The sequence below is a fragment of the Oncorhynchus tshawytscha genome, unplaced genomic scaffold, assembly GCF_018296145.1.
Source record: "Oncorhynchus tshawytscha isolate Ot180627B unplaced genomic scaffold, Otsh_v2.0 Un_contig_8817_pilon_pilon, whole genome shotgun sequence".
Taxonomy (NCBI): Eukaryota; Metazoa; Chordata; class Actinopteri; order Salmoniformes; family Salmonidae; genus Oncorhynchus; species Oncorhynchus tshawytscha.
The window spans coordinates 3,141-26,217 of record NW_024607443.1 but is presented as its reverse complement, the minus strand read 5'-3'; the positions used below and the strand labels follow the sequence as shown (position 1 = coordinate 26,217).

General features: G+C 46.6%; 1 pseudogene; it reads right to left on the bottom strand.

The window, feature by feature from the left end:
• Positions 1-2,656: 2,656 nt before the first annotated feature.
• LOC121842572 lies at positions 2,657-9,932 on the bottom strand (annotated as a pseudogene).
• Between the last annotated feature and the right edge of the window lie 13,145 nt (positions 9,933-23,077).

Genomic DNA, 23,077 nt, shown 5'->3' with positions numbered 1-23,077 from the left:
AGTGTCGAAGGTCATCTGATAGGGAACAGACTAGTAGTGTCGGAAGGTCATCTGATAGGGAACAGACTAGTAGTGTCAGGGTGGGGGAGATTGTTGTCATCTGATAGAGAACAGACTAGTAGAAGGCTTTAACAAGGCTGTACATCTGATGTGCAAAAAGGCCCTTCCCTTGTAGTTTGGAATTCAGTTCATTCATGAGGGCCATGATGTCCACTGTGAAGGCACAATCAGACAACCATTCTTTATCTTGCAGTTGAGGGAAATCCACATATTTTCCTTCCATTTAAAAAACTCAGCAATCTCTGACTTCAGGTCCCACACACTTTTAAGCACCTTCCCCAAACTCAGCCATCTGTGTGGTGGGGAGATCTGCATGACCCAACTCTGTCTCTTCCAGCAGTGAGACAAACTGCCTGTGCTTTAAAGATTTTGCTCTTATGAAGTTTACCACTTTAGTGACTGTCTCCACAACATGGCTTATTTTCAGAAACACATTTACAGAGCACCTCCTGATGAATAATGCAATGCTCAGCTAATAATGCAATGCTCAGCTAATAATGCAATGCTCAGCTACTCAATCTTCTATCCTTTTCAAAAGGCCAATGTTTTTCCTGTCAAGTTTGGGCACCCATCAGTGGTCCCACTGAATAACTTTTCAAAACTCAGTCCCAGCTTTGCCACACACTTATTAACCTCCTCCAATAAATATTTCCCTGTGGTTGTGCCCTTCATTGACTGCACTGAAGCAAGCTCCTCTGTAATTTCAAAGGCTGGGGTTATGCCTCGTAAGAATATCAACAACTGTGCCGTGTCACGTTCATCACTGTTCTCATCCAGGGCCAGGAGAAATAGGTGAAATCCTTCACCTTGTCTTTCAACTGTCGTTCCATATTCTCTGCAATGTCCTCAACACGCCGTGTCACTGTTCGTCTTGACAGGGAAACATTTTAAAACAGCTCTTTCTTGTCGGGGCAAAGTATTGCTGCAGAGTCAATTAAACATTCTTCAATGAATTCGCCCTTAGTGAATGGCTTGCTATGTTGAGCAATTTTATGGGACAGTACATAGCTAGCTCTCACAATTCCGTCGTTTGCTGAATGCAGTTTTGTGAAAAGTCATTGCTGCTTTTGCAACTGAGAAAGCAACTCTTTTGACACACTTGCCCTCTGCTCAGCAGACATATTCCTATATTTCTCTGCATGCTTCGTCTGGAAGTGTCGGGACAAGTTGTAGTCTTTCAAGACAGCGATGCTCTGTTTGCACGTTAAGCACACATCACTCTCTGATACCTCAATAAATACATATTTCGATCTCCACTCTTGCTGGAACACCCTACATTCATTGTCTACTTTCCTTTTCTTTGAAAACTTTGAAAAACAAATTGTTGCGCAATTTCTAGCTAGCTACAATTGTAACTGTGATTTATTTATATGTGCCTTAAAAATAAATGTTCCACAAGCGGTGGGAGTTAAAACAAAGGCGAATATTCATTGGGCTTTCAATTGAATAACTTTAAAACTTTACTATGACAAATTCTTAATGTGACCTGAGCATGATTCCGCGGGCCGTGTTGAATCAGGTCGCGGGCCGCATACGGCCCGGGGCATTTGCCCAGGCCTGCTCTAGACACTACTCCTAAATTTGGGGTGGCAGGTAGCCTAGTGGTTAAGAGCATTGGGCCAGTAACCGAAAGGTCGCTGGTTCAAATCTCCTAGATGACTAGGTGAAAAACCAGTCGTTGTGCCCTTGAGCAAAGCACTTGACCCTAATTGCTCCTGTAAGTGGCTCTGGATAAGAGTGTCTGCTAAATGACTAAAATGTCAATCTGAACATGCATTTACCACAAGGGTACTGGGCTTGTAGAACACTTGAACATAATGGACCAAGCACAGACACTACCACTTATGCCCCCAAAAAACTGGCCGAGATAAAGAAATTTGCAACAACCATGGGCACTGTTAGATTTAGTGTTCATTTAAAAAAATGTACAGGTTACAACAAACATCATTCTTAAAAATAAATACGAAGTTCAAGAGAAAGTAAACTAGGACAGTGGGCTTGACAGGGAGCAGAGAGTATGCAATGATGACAGAACGCTTTGATTTACTTTATTTACTTACTGGCAAAGAAAGGAGTTACCCATTTGCAAGGCAAAGAAAACTTCTAGAATGTCTGCAAAATTAGGCTGCATTAGAAATCCCAGTGTTATGACCGTCACCCCAATGAAGTGTCATTACTCTCAATAATATTATATTTGTCATTTAGTAGACACTTTTGTCTATAGAGACTTACAGTCATGCATGTAAACGTTTTCAGTATTGTTGATGTGTGGTGTTGGGTTGCCTTGCTCTGGCTCGTGAACTTGTCTTTCCTGGTCAGATTCCTATTATATTAAAGGTGCTTCTTTCCCTTTCCTAGATCTGTATTTCTGAGAAATGTCCACTAGAGAGCCACGGTTGTGCTGGTTCTAGTCTCTTCCTGGTACTTAATCGTCCATCCCTACTGTATGTTCTGTCAGAGGTAAACATTCTCACCTAAACAGAGGTCTTTGCATTGGTCCCAGGCAGCTGGCTACTGCAACCACTGTTCTGGATCAGTATGTATAACAACTGAGGGGTTGCGGGACACTAGTAAGATACTAATGGTTGTATCTTTGCTATAGGGGGCTGTCTGCACTGTTAGAGGTAGAGGATGGGGAGCTGGCCCTCTCACTCTGGTCTCCTCCCCTCTGGGTGGATCCTGGTTCTGTGTTGAGACTGGACCAGGGTTTATTACAGGCCTGGAGGTCATTCTCATCCTCCTTCTTCTTTGGTTCTGCCAGTCTTTTCCTCCCTTTTAACCCTGTTTCTTCACCCCCCTTCACTTCCTTCTGTGCAGCGATGGCAGGAAGTGGTTTCTGGTCAGAGGTGAAGCTCTCGCAAAAGGTGGGTCCCTCCTTTGGAATGTCCATTCCCAGCAGCTCCATTAGCTGATTCATGACCTCGTCCATGTAACCATTAACACAGGTGCACGTGCTTGTCCTGCCAGACAGAAACAAACATGAGAATGAGACCTCGAACAGAAACAGCAAACTAGTTCTCAACCACACTGCACACTGCCCTAACCCATCTGGACAAGAGGAATACCTATGTGAGAATGCTGTTCATCGACTACAGCTCGGCATTCAACACCATAGTACCCTCCAAGCTCGTCATCAAGCTCGAGACCCTGGGTCTTGACCCCACCCTGTGCAACTGGGTACTGGACTTCCTGACGGGCCGCCCCAGGTGGTGAGGGTAGGCAACAACATCTCCACCCCGCTGATCCTCAACACTGGGGCCCCACAAGGGTGCGTTCTGAGCCCTCTCCTGTACTCCTTGTTCACCCACGACTGCGTGGCCACGCACGCCTCCAACTCAATCATCAAGTTTGCGGACGACACAACAGTGGTAGGCTTGATTACCAACAACGACGAGACGGCTTACAGGGAGGAGATGAGGGCCCTCGGAGTGTGGTGTCAGGAAAATCACTCAACGTCAACAAAACTAAGGAGATGATTGTGGAGGGAACACCCCCTATCCACATCGATGGAACAGTAGTGGAGAAAGTTTTAAGTAAGTTAGTAAGTTTTAAGTTCCTCGGCATACACATCACAGACAAACTGAATTGGTCCACTCACACAGACAGCATCATGAAGAAGGCGCAGCAGCGCCTCTTCAACCTCAGGAGGCTGAAGAAATTTGGCTTGTCACCAAAAGCACTCTAAACTTCTACAGATGCACAATCGAGAGCATCCTGGCAGGCTGTATCACCGCCTGGTACGGCAACTGCTCCGCCCACAACCGTAAGGCTCTCCAGAGGGTAGTGAGGTCTGCACAATGCATCACCGGGGGCAAACTCCTGCCCTCCAGGACACCTACACCACCCGATGTCACAGGAAGGCCATAAAGATCTTCAAGGACAACAACCACCCGAGCCACTGCCTGTTCACCCCGCTATTATCCAGAAGGCGAGGTCAGTACAGGTGCATCAAAGCTGGGACCGAGAGACTGAAAAACAGCTTCTATCTCAAGGCCATCAGACTGTTAAACAGCCACCACTAACATTGAGTGGCTGCTGCCAACACACTGACTCAACTCCAGCCACTTTAATAATGGGAATTGATGGGAAATGATGTAAAATATATCACTAGCCACTTTAAACAATGCTACCTAATATAATGTTTACATACCCTACATTATTCATCTCATATGTATACATATATACTGTACTCTATATCATCTACTGCATCCTTATGTAATACATGTATCACTAGCCACTTTAACTATGCCACTTTGTTTACATACTCATCTCATATGTATATACTGTACTCGATACCATCTACTGTATCTTGCCTATGCTGCTCTGTACCATCACTCATTCATATATCTTTATGTACATATTCTTTATCCCCTTACACTGTGTATAAGACAGTAGTTTTGGAATTGTTAGTTAGATTACTTGTTGGTTATTACTGCATTGTCGGAACTAGAAGCACAAGCATTTCGCTACACTCGCATTAACATCTGCTAACCATGTGTATGTGACAAATAAAATTTGATTTGATTACCACCTCAGAGTTTGCAGAACTGAAAGAACAGGCTAGATGTGAGCAATATGGCTGAAGCCTCCCCAGACTGATTGGACTGGCATCACAAATGATAGAAAAGCCGGGAGTTTATACTTACCATGTAAACCCAGAAAAACTACTGGCTTCAAAATAAGATCATTCACCTGTGAAACCACCCAGACATGGGCAGGATTAGACATCAAGACGATACTGCCTCTGCAGACGTTCAGTATGTAAACATTCTAAAGAGTATGTAAACATTCTAAAGAGTATGTAAACATTCTAAAGAGTATGTAAACATTCTAAATGTACTACTTACTTAGGCCTTTGTATTCCTTATGGATGAATCGCCTTCAAACTTTCTAAAGGTCCTGCCATGGGATTAGCTGTGAGAATATGTAAAGTCATTAATCATGTGCAGGTCTATCCATCTCTCAGTGAGTCACTGACCACTGTGGCTGAATTATTCATGCAGCTGGTTTCTAATTCTATCACGGTCCCTACAGCCCTTCTCTAGAACACCAGACCCTAGAATTACACAGTTCTACGTGACAATAGGAGACTTCTGAAGATAATAGGCTCCTAAACTATCATGGTCCAAACCCACCAAGACAGTCATGGAGAGGGCACGACAAAGCCTATTCCCCCTCAGGAGACTGAAAAGCATGTGTCCTCAGATCCTCAAAAGGTTCTACAGCTGCAACATCGAGAGCATCCTGACCGGTTGCATCACTGCCTGGTACGGCCACTGCTCGGCCTCCGACATACAGAGAGTAGTGGGTACGGCCCAGTACATCAGTGGGGCCAAGCTTCCTGCCATCCAGGACCTCTATACCAGGTGGTGTCAGAGGAAGGCCCTAAAAATAGTCTCCTGCCACCCCAGTCATAGACGGTTCTCTCTGCTACCGCATGGCAAAGCGTTACGGAGCGCCAAATCTAGGTCCAAAACGCTTCTTAACAGCTTCTACCCCCAAGCATAAGACTCTGAACAGTTAATCAAAAGGGCTACCCAGACCCCTCATTTACGCTGCTGCTACTCTGTGTTTATAATCTATGCATAGTCACTTTAACTCCACCCACATGTACATATTACGATAACCAGTGCCCCCGCACATTAACTCTGTTCCCTGGTACCCCCTGTATATAGCCTCCACATTGACTCTGTCCCGATACCTCCTGTATATAGCCTCCACATTGACTCTGTCCTGGTACCCCCTGTATATAGCCTCCACATTAACTCTTTTCCCTGGTACCCCCTGTATATAGCCTCCACATTGACTCTGTTCCCTGTTACCCCCTGTATATAGCCTCCATATTGACTCTGTTCCCTGGTACCACCTGTATATAACCTCCACATTGACTCTGTTCCCTGGTACCCCCTGTATATAGCCTCCACATTGACTCTGTCCCGGTACCCCCTGTATATAGCCTCCACATTGACTCTGTTCCCCGGTACCCCCTGTATATAGCCTCCACATTGACTCTGTCCCGTACCCCTGTATATAGCCTCCACATTGACTCTGTTCCCCGGTACCCCCTGTATATAGCCTCCACATTGACTCTGTTCCCGGTACCCCTGCATATAGCCTCCACATTGACTCTGTTCCCCAGTACCCCCTGTATATAGCCTCCACATTCACTCTGTTCCCCGGTACCCCCTGCATATAGCCTCCACATTGACTCTGTTCCCCGGTACCCCTGTATATAGCCTCCACATTGACTCTGTTCCCCGGTACCACCTGTATATAGCCTCCACATTGACTCTGTTCCCGGTACCCCCTGCATATAGCCTCCACATTGACTCTGTTCCCGGTACCCCCTGTATATAGCCTCCACATTGACTCTGTTCCCCCGGTACCCCCTGTATATAGCCTCCACATTCACTCTGTTCCCCGGTACCCCCTGTATATAGCCTCCACATTGACTCTGTTCCCGGTACCCCCTGTATATAGCCTCCACATTGACTCTGTTCCCCGGTACCCCCCTGTATATAGCCTCCCACATAGACTCTGTTCCCGGTACCCCTGTATATAGCCTCCACATAGACTCTGTTCCCGGTACCACCTGTATATAGCCTCCACATTGACTCTGTTCCCCCAGTACCCCCTGTATATAGCCTCCACATTCACTCTGTTCCCCGGTACCCCCTGCATATAGCCTCCACATTGACTCTGTTCCCGGTACCCCCTGTATATAGCCTCCACATTGACTCTGTTCCCCGGTACCCCCTGTATATAGCCTCCACATTCACTCTGTTCCCCGGTACCCTGCATATAGCCTCCACATTCACTCTGTTCCCCGGTACCCCCTGTATATAGCCTCCACATTCACTCTGTTCCCCGGTACCCCCTGTATATAGCCTCCACATTCACTCTGTTCCCCGGTACCCCTGTATATAGCCTCCACATTGACTCTGTTCCCCGGTACCCCCTGTATATAGCCTCCACATTGACTCTGTTCCCCGGTACCCCTGTATATAGCCTCCACATTGACTCTGTTCCCCGGTACCCCCTGTATATAGCCTCCACATTGACTCTGTTCCCCGGTACCCCCTGCATAAAGCCTCACTATTGTTTTACTGCTGCTGTTTAATTATTTGATACTTTTGCTTTCTATTTAACTCCTTAAAGCATGGTTGATTACGGCCTTGTACTGTAAGTAAAGCGTTTCACTGTAAGGTCTATACCGGTTGTATTCGGCTCATGTGACAAATACAATTTGATTTGATTAGAAACATCCGGTGGTTAATTGGGTCGAACTGTGGAAACAATTTACATCTCATTCTCTTTCAACCACATTCGCAGAAAATGGAAGCTATTGTGTTCATGTTTACAGCTCAATGTTTTGTGTGTTTGTGTTAATCACGTATGATTAAGTATTCAGTATATGAGTGAGTGACTCGTGTTTTGTAAGTAGGAGGTTTTGTGAAGGAGTGTGTGTGTTTGTGTGTGTGTGTGTGTGAGCAAGCGCATGTGTCTGTGACTCACTTGTTTGGTGGGCTGCAGGTTGACGATGACCACCTTGCCCCCCTTGCGTTTGGTGAGGAGGGGTAGGTCCCCTCTGGGCTTGACCTGTATCACAACCGGCCATGATTGGGAGTACCATAGGGCAGCGCACAATTTGCCCAGTATCGCCTGGGATAGGGTTTGGCCAGGGTAAGCCGTCATTGTAAATAAGTAAATAATTGTAAATAATTTGTTCTTAACTGACTTGCCAGGTTAAATAAAGGTTCAATTTAAAACATAAAATCGGCAGAGAGGTAGCCAGAGACAGCGCCAGGTCTGCCCGCCTTCACAGACAGAGAAACACAAAACGTCATTACCCATAATCATTACCTGCAACCAACCAGCCCATATGCATGATAGTATTTCTGTGTGTGTGTGTGTGTTACGTGCAGGTCACGAGTCCTCTTGAGCAGACCTCTCAGTATTTTACAGTTGGTTTCAGCCCCATCACACCAATCACTTTTTTTCCCGCAGATACGACCTGAACCCATCAGAACCTGTGATGCCTTTCACTTCAAGCTACTGATAAGGACATTCAGTGAGGCAGTGCCACAGAATTCAATATTCAAACTCTGATGGGTAGAGTCACCTAACAGGTGACTTATTAAAACAGATCTCTGAACAAACATTTCAGAGAGTTTAAAGGGTGTGTGAGATGGTTGCTGTAAATGTTTGAACAGTGCTCCACTGATGTTGTTATGCCCGCTAGATAAGTCATTCCTATTAACAGATGGTTTCTGTAGGCTAGATAAGTCATCCCTATTAACAGATGGTTTCTGAAGGCTAGATAAGTCATCCCTATTAACAGATGGTTTCTGAAGGCTAGATAAGTCATCCCTATTAACAGATGGTTTCTGAAGGCTAGATAAGTCATCCCTATTAACAGATGGTTTCTGAAGGCTAGATAAGTCATCCCTATTAACAGATGGTTTCTGAAGGCTAGATAAGTCATCCCTATTAACAGATGGTTTCTGAAGGCTAGATAAGTCATCCCTATAAACAGATGGTTTCTGAAGGCTAGATAAGTCATCCCTATTAACAGATGGTTTCTGAAGGCTAGATAAGTCATCCCTATTAACAGATGGTTTCTGAAGGCTAGATAAGTCATCCCTATTAACAGATGGTTTCTGAAGGCTAGATAAGTCATCCCTATTAACAGATGGTTTCTGAAGGCTAGATAAGTCATTCCTATTAACAGATGGTTTCTGAAGGCTAGATAAGTCATTCCTATTAACAGATGGTTTCTGTAGGCTAGATAAGTCATCCCGATTAACAGATGGTTTCTGAAGGCTAGATAAGTCATCCCTATAAACAGATGGTTTCTGAAGGCTAGATAAGTCATCCCTATTAACAGATGGTTTCTGAAGGCTAGATAAGTCATCCCTATTAACAGATGGTTTCTGAAGGCTAGATAAGTCATCCCTATTAACAGATGGTTTCTGAAGGCTAGATAAGTCATCCCTATTAACAGATGGTTTCTGAAGGCTAGATAAGTCATCCCTATTAACAGATGGTTTCTGAAGGCTAGATAAGTCATCCCTATTAACAGATGGTTTCTGAAGGCTAGATAAGTCATCTCTACTACTTTATTAGTATGCTGCTGGAATGGCGGCCCCTCTTTCAAGTCAGCAGTCGTTGCCCGAGTTGCCTCAGGTTGTTAACATATGGAAAGACAGAAGTTCTTTATTTTTATCAGATTGACAGATGAGTTTGGCAAACCGTGTTGGGAGAATTAGCATAAATTAAAAGACAGAGGGTTATGAATGAATTTACCATGAGAGAGCACACAAATTATTCATTTTTGTTCAATTAACTGTGGACATATTTAAAAGAGCTCTTAAAAACAATCCTTTTAGCTTTGCTTTTTCCTTCAGGTACTTTTATTTTTTAATCCTCTTATGTTGTGTAGTAAATATTTGCGTGAAGCACATTGTGAAGCACATTGTGTTGCATTCCATGTCTGAAATGTGCTGTTTAAATAAAGCTTGTTTTGATTTGATGAAGATAGGCTGAAGTGTGTTTCGGTATGTGTGATAGTGTGTGTGTGCGTCATGTGTGATATCATTCACACAAAGTGGTTTGAACTGACGCACCTGTTACACTTCCCACACTCCTCCACAAACATGTTCCCATGCAACTCAGACACAAGATCCCTGAGAGAGAGAGAGAGATTATTTCATGAGTATGTTACTGAAAGACAATTCATATGAATGTAAATGAGGGTGTAGAAGGAGCAGAGTACTTTAGTTTAGCATTTCCTTCTCAACTCATTACCATATGGATTGGAATATGATATTCTTCTGCTCGTGTATTGAATGGTCCCCACTGCTCAGTAACATCTTCCAGGAACAAAATAGATGATTCATACAATAGATTGTTAATGTTCCAATTTGGAACGGATCCATACAACGTGGGAATTGACATGTTTTCTCTCTAGCTGACCGCAGTTCGGCGTCGTAACCGACTTCAGGAGGCAAATGTTCACCTTCAATGGCCACTGGCACTCTGGAGAAGTGTGCTCTTCACAGATGAATCCCGGTTTCAACAGTACCGGGCAAATGGCGTCGTGTGGGCCAGCGGTTTGCTGATGTCAACATTTTGACCAGAGTGCCCCATGGTGGCGATGGGGTTATGTTATGGCATAAGGCATAAGCTACGGACAACGAATACAATTGCATTTTATCAATGGCAACTTGAATGCACAGAGATGCCGTGACGAGATCCTGAGGCCCATTGTCGTGCCATTAATCTGCTGCCATGACCTCATGTTTCAGCATGATAAAACACGGCTCCATGTCTCAAGGATCTGTACACTTCCTGGAAGTTGAAAATGCCCCAGTTCTTCTATGGCCTGCATACTCACCAGTGACCAATTAAGCATTTTGGGATTCTCTGGATCGATGTGTACGACAGCGTGTTCCAGTTCCCACCAATATCGAGCAACTTCGCACAGCCATTGAAGAGGAGTGGGACAACATTCCACAGGCTACAATCAACTCTAGGCGAAGGAGACGTGTCACTGTGCATGAGGCAAATGGTGGTCACACCAGATACTGACTGGTTTTCTGATCCACGCCCCTACATTTTACTTTTTTAAGGCATCTGTGACCAACAGATGCATATCTGTATTCCCAGTCATGTGAAATCCAAAGATTAGTGCCAAATTCATTTCAATTGACCAATTTCCTTATATGAACTGTAACTAAGTAAAATCTTTGAAATTGTTGCATATTGTGCTTATATTTTTATTTTTATATAATTTTTTTGCTCTGAAACCTGAAGACTCCTGCTTGAGCATTAACTTTGTAAATACTTTTGACAATAGAGACCAAGGCCACTATTCATGAAGGCTGTGTTTACACAGGCAGCCAAATACTGAGATTTTACTCAAATATTGGAAAGATGTGAGGTGATTGGTCAAATGGTCAATTAGCGGCAAAAGATAAGAATTGGGATGCCTGTGTAAATGCAGTCTCTCAGTGTAGGAGAGATCACCTAGAATCAGGTCCCTCCTGTCATTAGAATCCTATTATCCATGATCTAAAAGGCAAAAATGATCCTAGATCTGCACTTCTACTCTGAGTCGCTTGATAAATACAGGTCCTGTTCAGAGAATGATTGTAGTGTTACATTGGGCTAGTGTAAAAAAGAAAGAAAGAAAAGGCCATGCCTGTGGGGGGTTCTATGGTGCTTAGCGATGCTTAACTAGGTCCTTTCCTACATTTTGTAACTGTATTGTAGTACTACTGTTATCCTGCTTCTAATTCCTTTGTATATTTTGGATGGCCTACTGCTGGTGCATATTGTGTATACCATTAATGTGTGATTATTTCTGCTGAATATGTTAGTTTAGAAATGGCTAATGTATATCCTGTAGTGTATCCAACTGCACATTCATAGTTGGCGTTAGTGCTATGCCATGGCAAGTTTCTAGAACCTGATAGTAGTTCCAAAGACGGTCCTGAAGCTCAAGCAAGTCTGATTTATGACTCTTTGTCACCAGAGACAGATCAGATAAATCTACAATAGGCTGGAGAGAGAGGGCTGTTATAATCGTGACTCTCCCTCTCTCTCTATGGCGAGATGTGTGTATGTACTGTCATTCTACTAGGCTATGTACAGATCCTGTTGTATTGCTGCTTTACTATAGTTAATATGTATACATGTCTCCTTTCCCCAAAAGAACCACAAGTCCATTCTGTGTAAACTGAAGATTTCTGTGTTTGTTTGTGAATACTATAGTGTGTGGTGGTCATGAAGATAAAAGTCCTGGACTGAGAAGCATCCGTACTGTTGTAGCCGGAGAGCCGATAGCGAATCAGAACCAAGTATATCAGCAGTCGGTCAACGGGTGAGGGCTCAGAAACCAACCACTCCATCTACCTGCTTGTATTCATGGTCCTTCGAGCCGGATTCAGACCTAGCTCCAGTGATGGTGTTCCAGTATCAAGAAGAGGAGGTGCTTAGGCGCCCCAGGATGCAGACTAGTTATCATGCATTTTATGGACATTTTTTTTCTTCCTTTAGAAAACCAGGAAAAGCCTAGAGATGCGCCACAAACTCATTCTCAGAGGGCAATCTCAGAGGGCATTCTCAGAGGGCATTCTCAGAGGGCATTCTCAGAGGGCATTCTCAGAGGGCATTCTCAGAGGGCAATCTCAGAGGGCAATCTCAGAGGGAAATCTCAGAGGGCAATCTCCATTCTAATGAGGGTGAGAGTGTGGAGAACGCATAAAACATTACATTTGAGAAGCACTCATACTCCACCTACTGTATTACCTCCCCCTACTGTATTTTTCCCCACTCCCTCTACTGTATTATCTCCCACCACTGTATTACCTCCCACTCCCCCTACTGTATTACCTCCCACCCCCTACTGTATTTCCTCCCACCCACAAGTAAATTACCTCCCACTCCCCTACTGTATTACCTCCCCCACTGTATTAACTGACCCTACTGTATTACCTCCCCCACTGGATTACCACCCCACTCCTGTATTACCTCCCCTACTGTATTACCTCCCTCCCCCACTGACCTCCCCCTACTGTATTACCTCCCACTCCCCCACTGTATTACCTCCCCCTACTGTATTACCTCCCACTCCCCCACTGTATTACCTCCCCCTACTGTATTACCTCCCACCCCCTACTGTATAACCCCCACTCCTCTACTGTATTACCTCCCACCTCCCACTGTATTATCCCCCTCTGTATTACCTCCACTGTATTACCTCCCCTACTGTATTACCTCCCTCCCCCACTGTATTACCTCACTCCTCCACTGTGTTACTCTCCACTCCCCTACTGTATTACCTCCACCCCCTACTGTATAACCCCCCTCCCCTCTGTGTTACCTCCCTGTACCCCCACTGTATTACCTCCCACCCCCTGCTGTATTACCCCCACTCCCCACTGTGTTACTCCACCATATGTATTACCCCCACCCCCCTATGTATTACCTCCTTCCACTGTATTACCTCCCATTCCCCCTATTGTTATTACCTCCCCATCCCCCCTACTGTATTACCTCCCCACTCCCCCTACTGTATTACCTCCTACTGTATTACCCACTCCCCCTCCTCTACCTCCTACCTCTGTGTTGCCTCCCATCACTGCTGTATAACCTCCCTGGTGCCTCCCACTCTCCCACTGTGTTACTTCCCTCTGCTGTATTACCTCCCTACTATATTACCTCCCTACTGTCCCCCACTGTGGCCTCCCACTCCCTCCACTGTGATACCCTCTCCCTGCTGTATTACCTACCCTCCCACTGTATTACCTGCCCTCTCCCGACTGTATTACCTACCCCTCCCCTACTGTGGCCTACCCCTCTCCTACTGTGTTACCTCCTCCCCCCACTGTGTTACCTCCCTCCCACTGTATTACCTCCCTCCCCTGCTGTGGTACCTCCACTCCCCTACTGTATTACCTCCACTGTATTACCTCCACTACTGTGGCCTCCCACTCCCCCCACTGTGTGCACCCCCCTGCTGTATTATCTCCCCTACTGTATTACCTCCCACTCCCCCTGCTGTGTTACCCCCACTCCCCCTACTGTATTATCCCCCATGTCCCACCACTGTGTTATATCCCACTCCCCCCACTGTATTACCTCCCCTACTGGCATTATCTCCCACTACTGTATTACCTCCCTCCCCCACTGTGATACCTCCCCTACTGTATTATCTCCCCTACTGTCAATTACCTCCTGCTCCCTCCACTGTATTACCTCCCTCCCCCTACTGTATTACCTCCCTCCCCCACCCCTGTATTACCTCCTATTCCTCCACTGTGACCTCCCCCACTCCCCCTGCTGTGTTACCGCCCCCTCCCCCACTGTATTACCTCCCATTCCCCCTCATGTATTACCTCCCTCCCTCCACTGTATTACCTCCCCTCCCCCACTGTATTACCTCCCCTGCTGTATTACCTCCACTGTATTACCTCCCCCTCCTGTGTTACCTCCCTCCACTGTATTACCTCCCACCCTACTGTATTACCTCCCTCCACTGTATTACCTCCCCCACTCCCCCCACTGTATTGCATCCTCCCCCCCCCACTGCCCCCATGTGTGCATCCCATCCCCCGCTGTGTTACCTCCCACTCCCCACTGTATTACCTCCCCCCACTGTATTATCCCCCCACTGTATACTTCCCCTACTGTATTACCTCCTCCCCCCTGTATTACCTCCCCCTACTGTATTACCTCCCATCCCCCACTGTATTACTCTCCCACTCCTCCCACTGTATTACCTCCCACTCCCCCCTACTGTATTACCTCCACTCCCCACCCCCTACTGTATAACCCCCACTCCCCTACTGTATTGGCCTATCCCCCTCACTGTATTACCTCCCCCACTGTATTACCTCCCACCACTGCCTCCCATCATCATGTAAACTGTTGTTGCTGCCATCATGTGTTGCATACCCTCCCACCCCCTACTGTATTACCTCCCACCCCTACTGTATAACCCCCTGCTGTATGGCCCCACTCCCCTGCTGTATTACCTCCTCCTGCTGTATTACCTCCCCCTACTGTATTACCTCCCCACCCTCTACTGTATTACCCCCACCCCCTTACTGTGGCTACTCTCCCCTACTGTATTACCTCCCACCACTGTATTACCCCCACTCTACTGTATTACTTCCCACTTCTACTGGTTACCTCCCATTCCCCCTATTGTACACCTCCCCACCCTCTACTGTGGCTGCCCTCCCCACCCTACTGTATTACCTCCCACTGTATTGCCTCCCACTCCCTACTGTACTACCTCTCACTCTGTATTACCTCCCACTCCACTACTGTATAACCTCCCCTACTGTATTAGTACCCCTCCCACCTCCCTACTGTATTACTTCCCTCTACTGTGGCTGCCTCCCCCACCCCCACTGTATTACTCTCCCTACTATATTACCTCCCTACTGTATTACCTCCCACCACTGTATTACCTCCCACTTCTACTGTATTACCTCCCACCCCCACTGTATTACCCTACTACTCCCACCCACAAATTACCTCCTACTGTACTCCTCCCCACTTCTGACCCACTGTACTTCTCTACTGACTTTCACTCCACTGTATTACTCACTTTCTCCTTCCCCACTGTGGTTACCTACTGTATTACCTCCCGACTGTATACTCTCCTCATTGTATACTTCCCCACTGTATTACTACCCCTGTATTACTCCTCCCCACCCCACTGTATACCTCCCACTCCCCCACTGTATTACCTCCCCTACTATATTACCTCCCCTACTGTATTACCTCCCCCCCACTGTATTACCTACCCCTCTCCCTACTGTATTACCTACCCCTCTCCCGACTGTATTACCTACCCCTCTCCCGACTGTATTACCTACCCCTCTCCCTACTGTATTACCTACCCCCTCTCCCTACTGTATTACCTCCCACTCCCCTACTGTATTACCTCCCACTCCCCTACTGTATTACCTCCCCTACTGTATTACCTCCCACTACTGTATTACCTCCCACTCCCCCACTGTATTACCTCCCCTACTGTATTATCTCCCCTACTGTATTACCTCCCACTCCCTCCACTGTATTACCTCCCACTCCCCCTACTGTATTACCTCCCACTCCCCCCACTGTATTACCTCCCCTACTGTATTACCTCCTACTCCCTCCACTGTATTACCTCCCACTCCCCCTACTGTATTACCGCCCACTCCCCCTACTGTATTACCTCCCATTCCCCCTACTGTATTACCTCCCATTCCCTCCACTATATTACCTCACACTCCCCCCACTGTATTACCTCCCCCTACTGTATTACCTCCCACTCCCTCCACTGTATTACCTCCCACTCCCTCCACTGTATTACCTCCCACTCCCCCCACTGTATTACCTCCCCTACTGTATTACCTCCCACTCCCTCCACTGTATTACCTCCCACTCCCACCACTGTATTACCTCCCACTCCCACCACTGTATTACCTCCCCTACTGTATTACCTCCCACTCCCTCCACTGTATTACCTCCCACTCCCTCCACTGTATTACCTCCCACTCCCCTACTGTATTACCTCCCACTCCCCCTACTGTATTACCTCCCACTCCCCCCCACTGTATTACCTCCCCCTACTGTATTACCTCCCCCTACTGTATTACCTCCCACTCCCTCCACTGTATTACCTCCCACTCCCACCACTGTATTACCTCCCCTACTGTATTACCTCCCACTCCCTCCCACTGTATTACCTCCCACTCCCCCCACTGTATTACCTCCCACTCCCCCCCACTGTATTACCTCCCACTCCCCCCCACTGTATTACCTCCCACTCCCTCCACTGTATTACCTCCCACTCCCCCCACTGTATTACCTCCCACTCCCCCACTGTATTACCTCCCACTCCCCCCCACTGTATTACCTCCCCCACTGTATTACCTCCCCCACTGTATTACCTCCCACTCCCCCCACTGTATTACCTCCCACTCCCCCCACTGTATTACCTCCCACTCCCCCCACTGTATTACCTCCCACTCCCCCCCACTGTATTACCTCCCACTCCCTCCACTGTATTACCTCCCACTCCCCCCACTGTATTACCTCCCACTCCCCCCACTGTATTACCTCCCACTCCCTCCACTGTATTACCTCCCACTCCCCCCACTGTATTACCTCCCACTCCCCCCACTGTATTACCTCCCACTCCCACCACTGTATTACCTCCCCCTACTGTATTACCTCCCACTCCCTCCACTGTATTACCTCCCACTCCCTCCACTGTATTACCTCCCACTCCCCCCTACTGTATTACCTCCCACTCCCCCTACTGTATTACCTCCCACTCCCCCCACTGTATTACCTCCCCCTACTGTATTACCTCCCCCTACTGTATTACCTCCCACTCCCTCCACTGTATTACCTCCCACTCCCACCACTGTATTACCTCCCCCTACTGTATTACCTCCCACTCCCCCCCACTGTATTACCTCCCACTCCCCCCCACTGTATTACCTCCCACTCCCCCCCACTGTATTACCTCCCACTCCCCCCACTGTATTACCTCCCACTCCCTCCACTGTATTACCTCCCCACTCCCCCCACTGTATTACCTCCCACTCCCCCCACTGTATTACCTCCCACTCCCCCTACTGTATTACCTCCCCCCACTGTATTACCTCCCCCCACTGTATTACCTCCCACTCCCCCCCACTGTATTACCTCCCACTCCCCCCCCACTGTATTACCTCCCACTCCCCCACTGTATTACCTCCCACTCCCCCCCACTGTATTACCTCCCACTCCCTCCACTGTATTACCTCCCACTCCCCCCACTGTATTACCTCCCACTCCCCACTGTATTACCTCCCACTCCCTCCACTGTATTACCTCCCACTCCCCCCACTGTATTACCTCCCACTCCCCCCCCACTGTATTACCTCCCCCACTGTATTACCTCCCACTCCCCCCACTGTATTACCTCCCACTCCCCCACTGTATTACCTCCCACTCCCCCCCACTGTATTACCTCCCACTCCCCCCACTGTATTACCTCCCCCACTGTATTACCTCCCCCACTGTATTACCTCCCCACTGTATTACCTCCCACTCCCCCCCACTGTATTACCTCCCACTCCCCCACTGTATTACCTCCCACTCCCCCCCACTGTATTACCTCCCACTCCCCCCACTGTATTACCTCCCACTCCCTCCACTGTATTACCTCCCACTCCCCCCACTGTATTTCTTCCTACTTATTGTATACTCTCCCACTTCACTGTATTACTTCCCACTTACTGTATATTTCCTACTTTCATTGTACTTTCTAGTTACTTCTATATCACCCTACTGTAGCTACTTCCTCTCTCTGTTTTTCCCCTTACGCTGCATCTCCCCATTCACTGAAACTTCTTCACCAGCCAGGACAATAACAATAGAGACAAAACAAGATATAGACACAAAGCAAACATTTTTACTTAATAATTATCAGTGAATCGTAATGATCTTACTACCACACCATTTAACAGGCAAAAAATGACCAAAAGGTAGATGTTAATTCTTTGTGGGTCGCTAGCTAACAGTTGTAGTTAGCCAGTTCGCCCCTATTGACTTACTATGCATTACAGTGGGTATTGTAGGCACACAGTCTGTCCAAGGTTATAGAAGGACAAGACACAAGACAGACTGTCAAGCCAACTCTTGACATCTTTGTAGTTAGGAGCGGCATCTGGGCTTCAAAAGGAAAGAGCCTCATTTCTATGCAAAGGCTGAGCGAGAATTACTGAGAATACTGCTGAAGTCCTAGCATTCTCCTCTCCCATTCTCTCAACTTACACAGCCCAGTCTCTCACAGTGACTCATCCTCTGCTCACCCAAGACCAAATCAAAGCTAATCACCCATTTGGAGAGACAGGCACTAGGGCAGAGGAGTACATCTGCCAGGTAGTACACACTTATCTTTTGGAGAAAAGGGCTGTGGAACATGAAAAGCAATGTAAGTCTGCAAAATTGACTTTAGTGGGGGAACGTGTCCCTTTTTCACCTAGCTTTTCAGTGATGGACCATTAATTAAATTCCAGGCCATATCTCACAGACAGACTTGCAGACCAGTATGAGAGAGGCAGGCAAAGCAGTTTGTTGAAATATAGAGTTGAGCTGCTGCTGAGACTCATTTTGTCCCTCATGTTGAATGTGGAAATGTGCTCTACAAATGAAATATTATGGTTTACAACACATTCCTCACACGAGACTGGGAGAATGAGTGAATACAAGCAGACTAAGAGCGCATAAGAATGAGAGTGTAATGAACTGTAATATGAAAGAAAACGCGCTCGGCGGTCTTGGCGCTCGGCGGTCGTGGGTCATTAGTGTGGAGTCAGCATCACAGAGCTCCAGCCTATAGTAGTCAGTGCTCTGGTAACAGAGCTATACTGCCCTCTGCTGAAACAGCGGTACTGCAGCCGAATAAGAGGGTGTTGACACATTTATTTCCTTACTTAAATCGTTTGAAAATGCATCCTTCCATCTTCCATTTCAAAAACATAAAGTAAAAATCACTGATCCAATTCCAAGTAGGATATTTGATCAGACTGGGCCCTTTACTGGTATAATAATATACTTGTAAAGGCAAACTCCAAGGATAGGAGGGGGTGTTCTTTAGCCTGTTGAGGTGCACTGTAGTTGAGCGGTACAGGGTCACGATCTTACTAACCAACTAAACTCACTAGTATGGGTGGACTGGAGCTCCGATGTCACATAAAATTATATTTTTATCAAAAACTACAGATTTCAATACCCGTTGAAGAGTATGTAATTACACAGCACAATTGGGTGCTTACTTCAGAGCTCAGTCCAACACACTAGTTGCAGCTGGAGTTGAGTTTAATTAGCTATGGTATTTCCTGAAGTCAGGTATGCCTGAAGAGGTTGATGCCCGCCCCAGAGTGGCCCACCAGGTACTGGGACTCTGATCAGCTGGGCCAGAGCCTCTACTTTCCCCTTCAACTCTCCTTTACTGTCAAACGACTGGGAGAAGGAGCGAGTGGTGAAGAGAGGGAAAGGATGGGGGAAGGCAGAGAAGATGGGGGAGGAGAAGGCAGGAAAATAGGACAAAAGAAGGGAGAACAGGGCAGGGTAGACTCCTCTATTTAAGTGTGGTTCAGTGGTTGGAGAACGGCCGAACATGTCAAAAGCCCTAACAACAAAGTAATGCAATCTATGAAGACTATATTAAAGGGAAATTCCACTCAAAATTCAACATGGACTATGGTCTCCCTTTGCCTTGGCTGTTGTCAATCCATCCTATTCCTACTTTACAGTAAACCTTTTCCTTACGTTGCATATTTATTTGGGATAAAGGCACAAGACCTTAATTGTGAATGTCTAAAATGCATTCAAATTAAACAGTAGGCCTATTCAAAAGTAGTAGCTGAACTTCAATCTGTGGTTGATGCACAATAGAAAGTACACACTATTGTTACCCTATAATTAGTCTCAGTTAACGCAGAATTCAAATCTTGTGTAATTTGGTCAACAGGAGATTTGTACTCTTGTGATGCATGCTGTATATTTCACATGGGGGTAGAAGGGACAAAATAAAACTTGTTTCCAATAAAGAGCTTTATTTTTCCAGTTTTAAATTGGCCAAAAACAACAAAAAATGAAAAAGTGATGGTCCATATAGACACAGGTGCAGATCAGTAAAGGTACATGTCACTGTAAACTACATGACCAAAAGTATGTGGACACCTGCTCGTCGAACATCTCATTAAAAAATCATGGGCTATGATTAATATGGAGTTGCTAAAACAGCCTCCACTCTTCCGGGGAAGGTGTTCCACTGGATGTTCGATCATTGCTGCGGGGTACTTCCTTCCATTCAGCCACAAGACCATGACTGAGGTCAGACACTGATTTTGGCCGATTAGGTCTGGCTCGCAGTCAATGATTTTGGCCGATTAGGTCTGGCTCGCAGTCAATGTTCCAATTCATCCCAAAGGTGTTTGATGGGGTTGAGGTCAGAGCTCTGTGCAGGCCAGTCAAGTTCTTCCACACCGATGTCGACAAACCATTTTTGTTTGGACCTTGCTTTGTGCACAGGGACATTGTCATGCTGAAACAGGAAAGGGCGTTCCCCAAACTGTTGCCACAAAGTTGGAAGCACAGAATCATCTAGAATGTCATTGTATGATGTAGCGCTAAGATTTCCCTTCACTGGAACTAAGGGTCCTAGCCCGAACCAGGAAACTTAGCCCGAGACCACTATTCCTCATCCACCAAACTTTACAGTTGACACTATGCATTCGGGCAGGTAGCATTCTCCTGGCATCTGCAAACCAGAATCGTCTGTCAGATTGCCAGATGGTGAAGCGCGATTCATCACTCCAGAGAACACGTTTTCACTGCTCCAGAGTACAATGGCGGCGAGCTTCACACCACTCCAGCCGAAGCTTGGCTTTTGCGCATAATCTTAGGCTTGTGTGGGCTGCTCGGCCATGAAACCCATTTCATGAAGCTCCCAACGAAGAGTTATTGTGCTGACGTTGCTTCCAGAGGCAGTTTGGAACTTGGTAGTGAGTGTTGTAACCGAGGACAGGTGATTGTTATGCGCTTCAGCACTCGGCTGTCCCGTTCTGTGAGCTTGTGTGGACTACGACTTCGCGGCTGAGCCGTTGTTGCTCCTAGACAGTTCCAGTTCACAATAACAGCACTTACAGTTGACCAGGGCAGCTCTAGCAGGGCAGAAATGTGACAAATTGACTTGTTGGAAAGGTGGCATCCTATGACGGTGCCAAGTTGAAAGTTACTGAGCTCTTCAGTAAGGCCATTCTACTGCCAGTGTTTGTCTATGAAAATTGCATGGCTGTGTGCTCGATTTTATACACTTGTCAGCAACAGGCGTGGCTGAAATAGCCAAATGCACCAATTTGAAGGAGTGTCCACATACTTTTGTATATATAGTATATCTCTGAAGCCCACCAGGAAAGAGACCACTTTATCTTAAAAATTCTCTATTTTTCTCATTCGTAAATATCCTGAGAGTTAAAGTTAAATTAAGCCAAATTAGAATAAATGCAACATCAATATTGCTGATTAACACACGCAAACACATCTCTACTTGGAGATTCATGATAGCACCCTCCACTTGCACACACAAAAGTAAAAACAAAAGTGGCAGCCATTTTCTTTCCCCAATCCCCGAGGCTTGCTGACTGATACTGCCACAACATATTTTCAACAGAGATACACAATCTTCCTACAGAAAACCACAAAGATCGACTCTACGACCCAAGGACATTTTAAATCATTCTCTAACAAAGACTACTGGCATAATTCTCAATGAAAGGAGAATAAAAACAGGAAACAGCAAATCATTACGCTAATCCCATAAAGCACCCCCCATACAGTTGCTGGGCTACACCAAAGACTTGTCTCTGGCTCCATCATCCTTTGCAGAGGAGAACCTTGAGGGAGAAAGGTATGGGTCTCAGAGAATTCTGTCCAGATGCAGGAGAACCAGTTGCCACGACAACATTACATTGAGTGCTTTAGAATCACTCACTCCACTCTCAAACAGAAAAACACCTGACATGTACGGCTAGGCCAGCGAAATGTTGTTGAAACGCTGCTAAAACATTCAAACTGGGTTTGGCCCGCAGCTCAAGTGCATCCTGGGGTCCACCAGTCATTGGTGTCTCCATGATCACAAAAGTATTTTTTCTAAATTCAATCAAACCAGTATTCCGGCATGTATGATTGTGTACAAGATGTCTGACATGCAGAAACACCATGTTGACAGTCAGTTTTCCCCTTGCACAAAAATGTAAGGGAGGAGTGAAGCCAGACAGAACCTCATCTTGGAGATACACAAGTTCTGCTGTAAGTTCAGTGGCGTGTCGCTCACATAGACACCATGACAGGTGAAGCCTTCAGTCGCCTGTTCAGGCAAAACACTTTCTGACTCTAGGTGTGAGTGAACTAGGAGGCGGCCAACTCATGTGCCTGATTTACCAAGTGGTTACACCTGGTTTTCCCAGATAGTCAAACAGGGTCATAAGGTAGCATGTCGAGTTTAGTTTCATTTTAGTCGATACTTCCTGCAAATAACAGGTGCAGACTTTGCACAGATGACAGTGTGCTTGGATTCTGAGGATAGAAAAAGTGAGAGGTTTAAAATATGTGAAGTAGTCCTTCCTGAAAAGTCTCTCCTACGGGAGGAGAGTTCAGGGAACGCACGCGTCAGCCATCCAGGTTCCCAGGTAGGACGTGTCACGACTCCTCTGTCCCAGAGTCGTCTTCATCATAGCAGCAGTCGTCCCTGCATCTTCGTCCTCAGATCCTCGTCGTCATAGTAATCGTCGTAGAAGAGGTCGGAGCCCTCGTCGGGGGTGGGGGCGCGTGTGCGGACACAGTATTCGGCCAGTGTTGTGGGGACCTTCACCCCGTCGCGCTCCGCTTCGCCTTAGTGGCCAATACCTGCTTCCTGAGACACACAGAGATGGAGGAGCTGAATAAGTGTGTG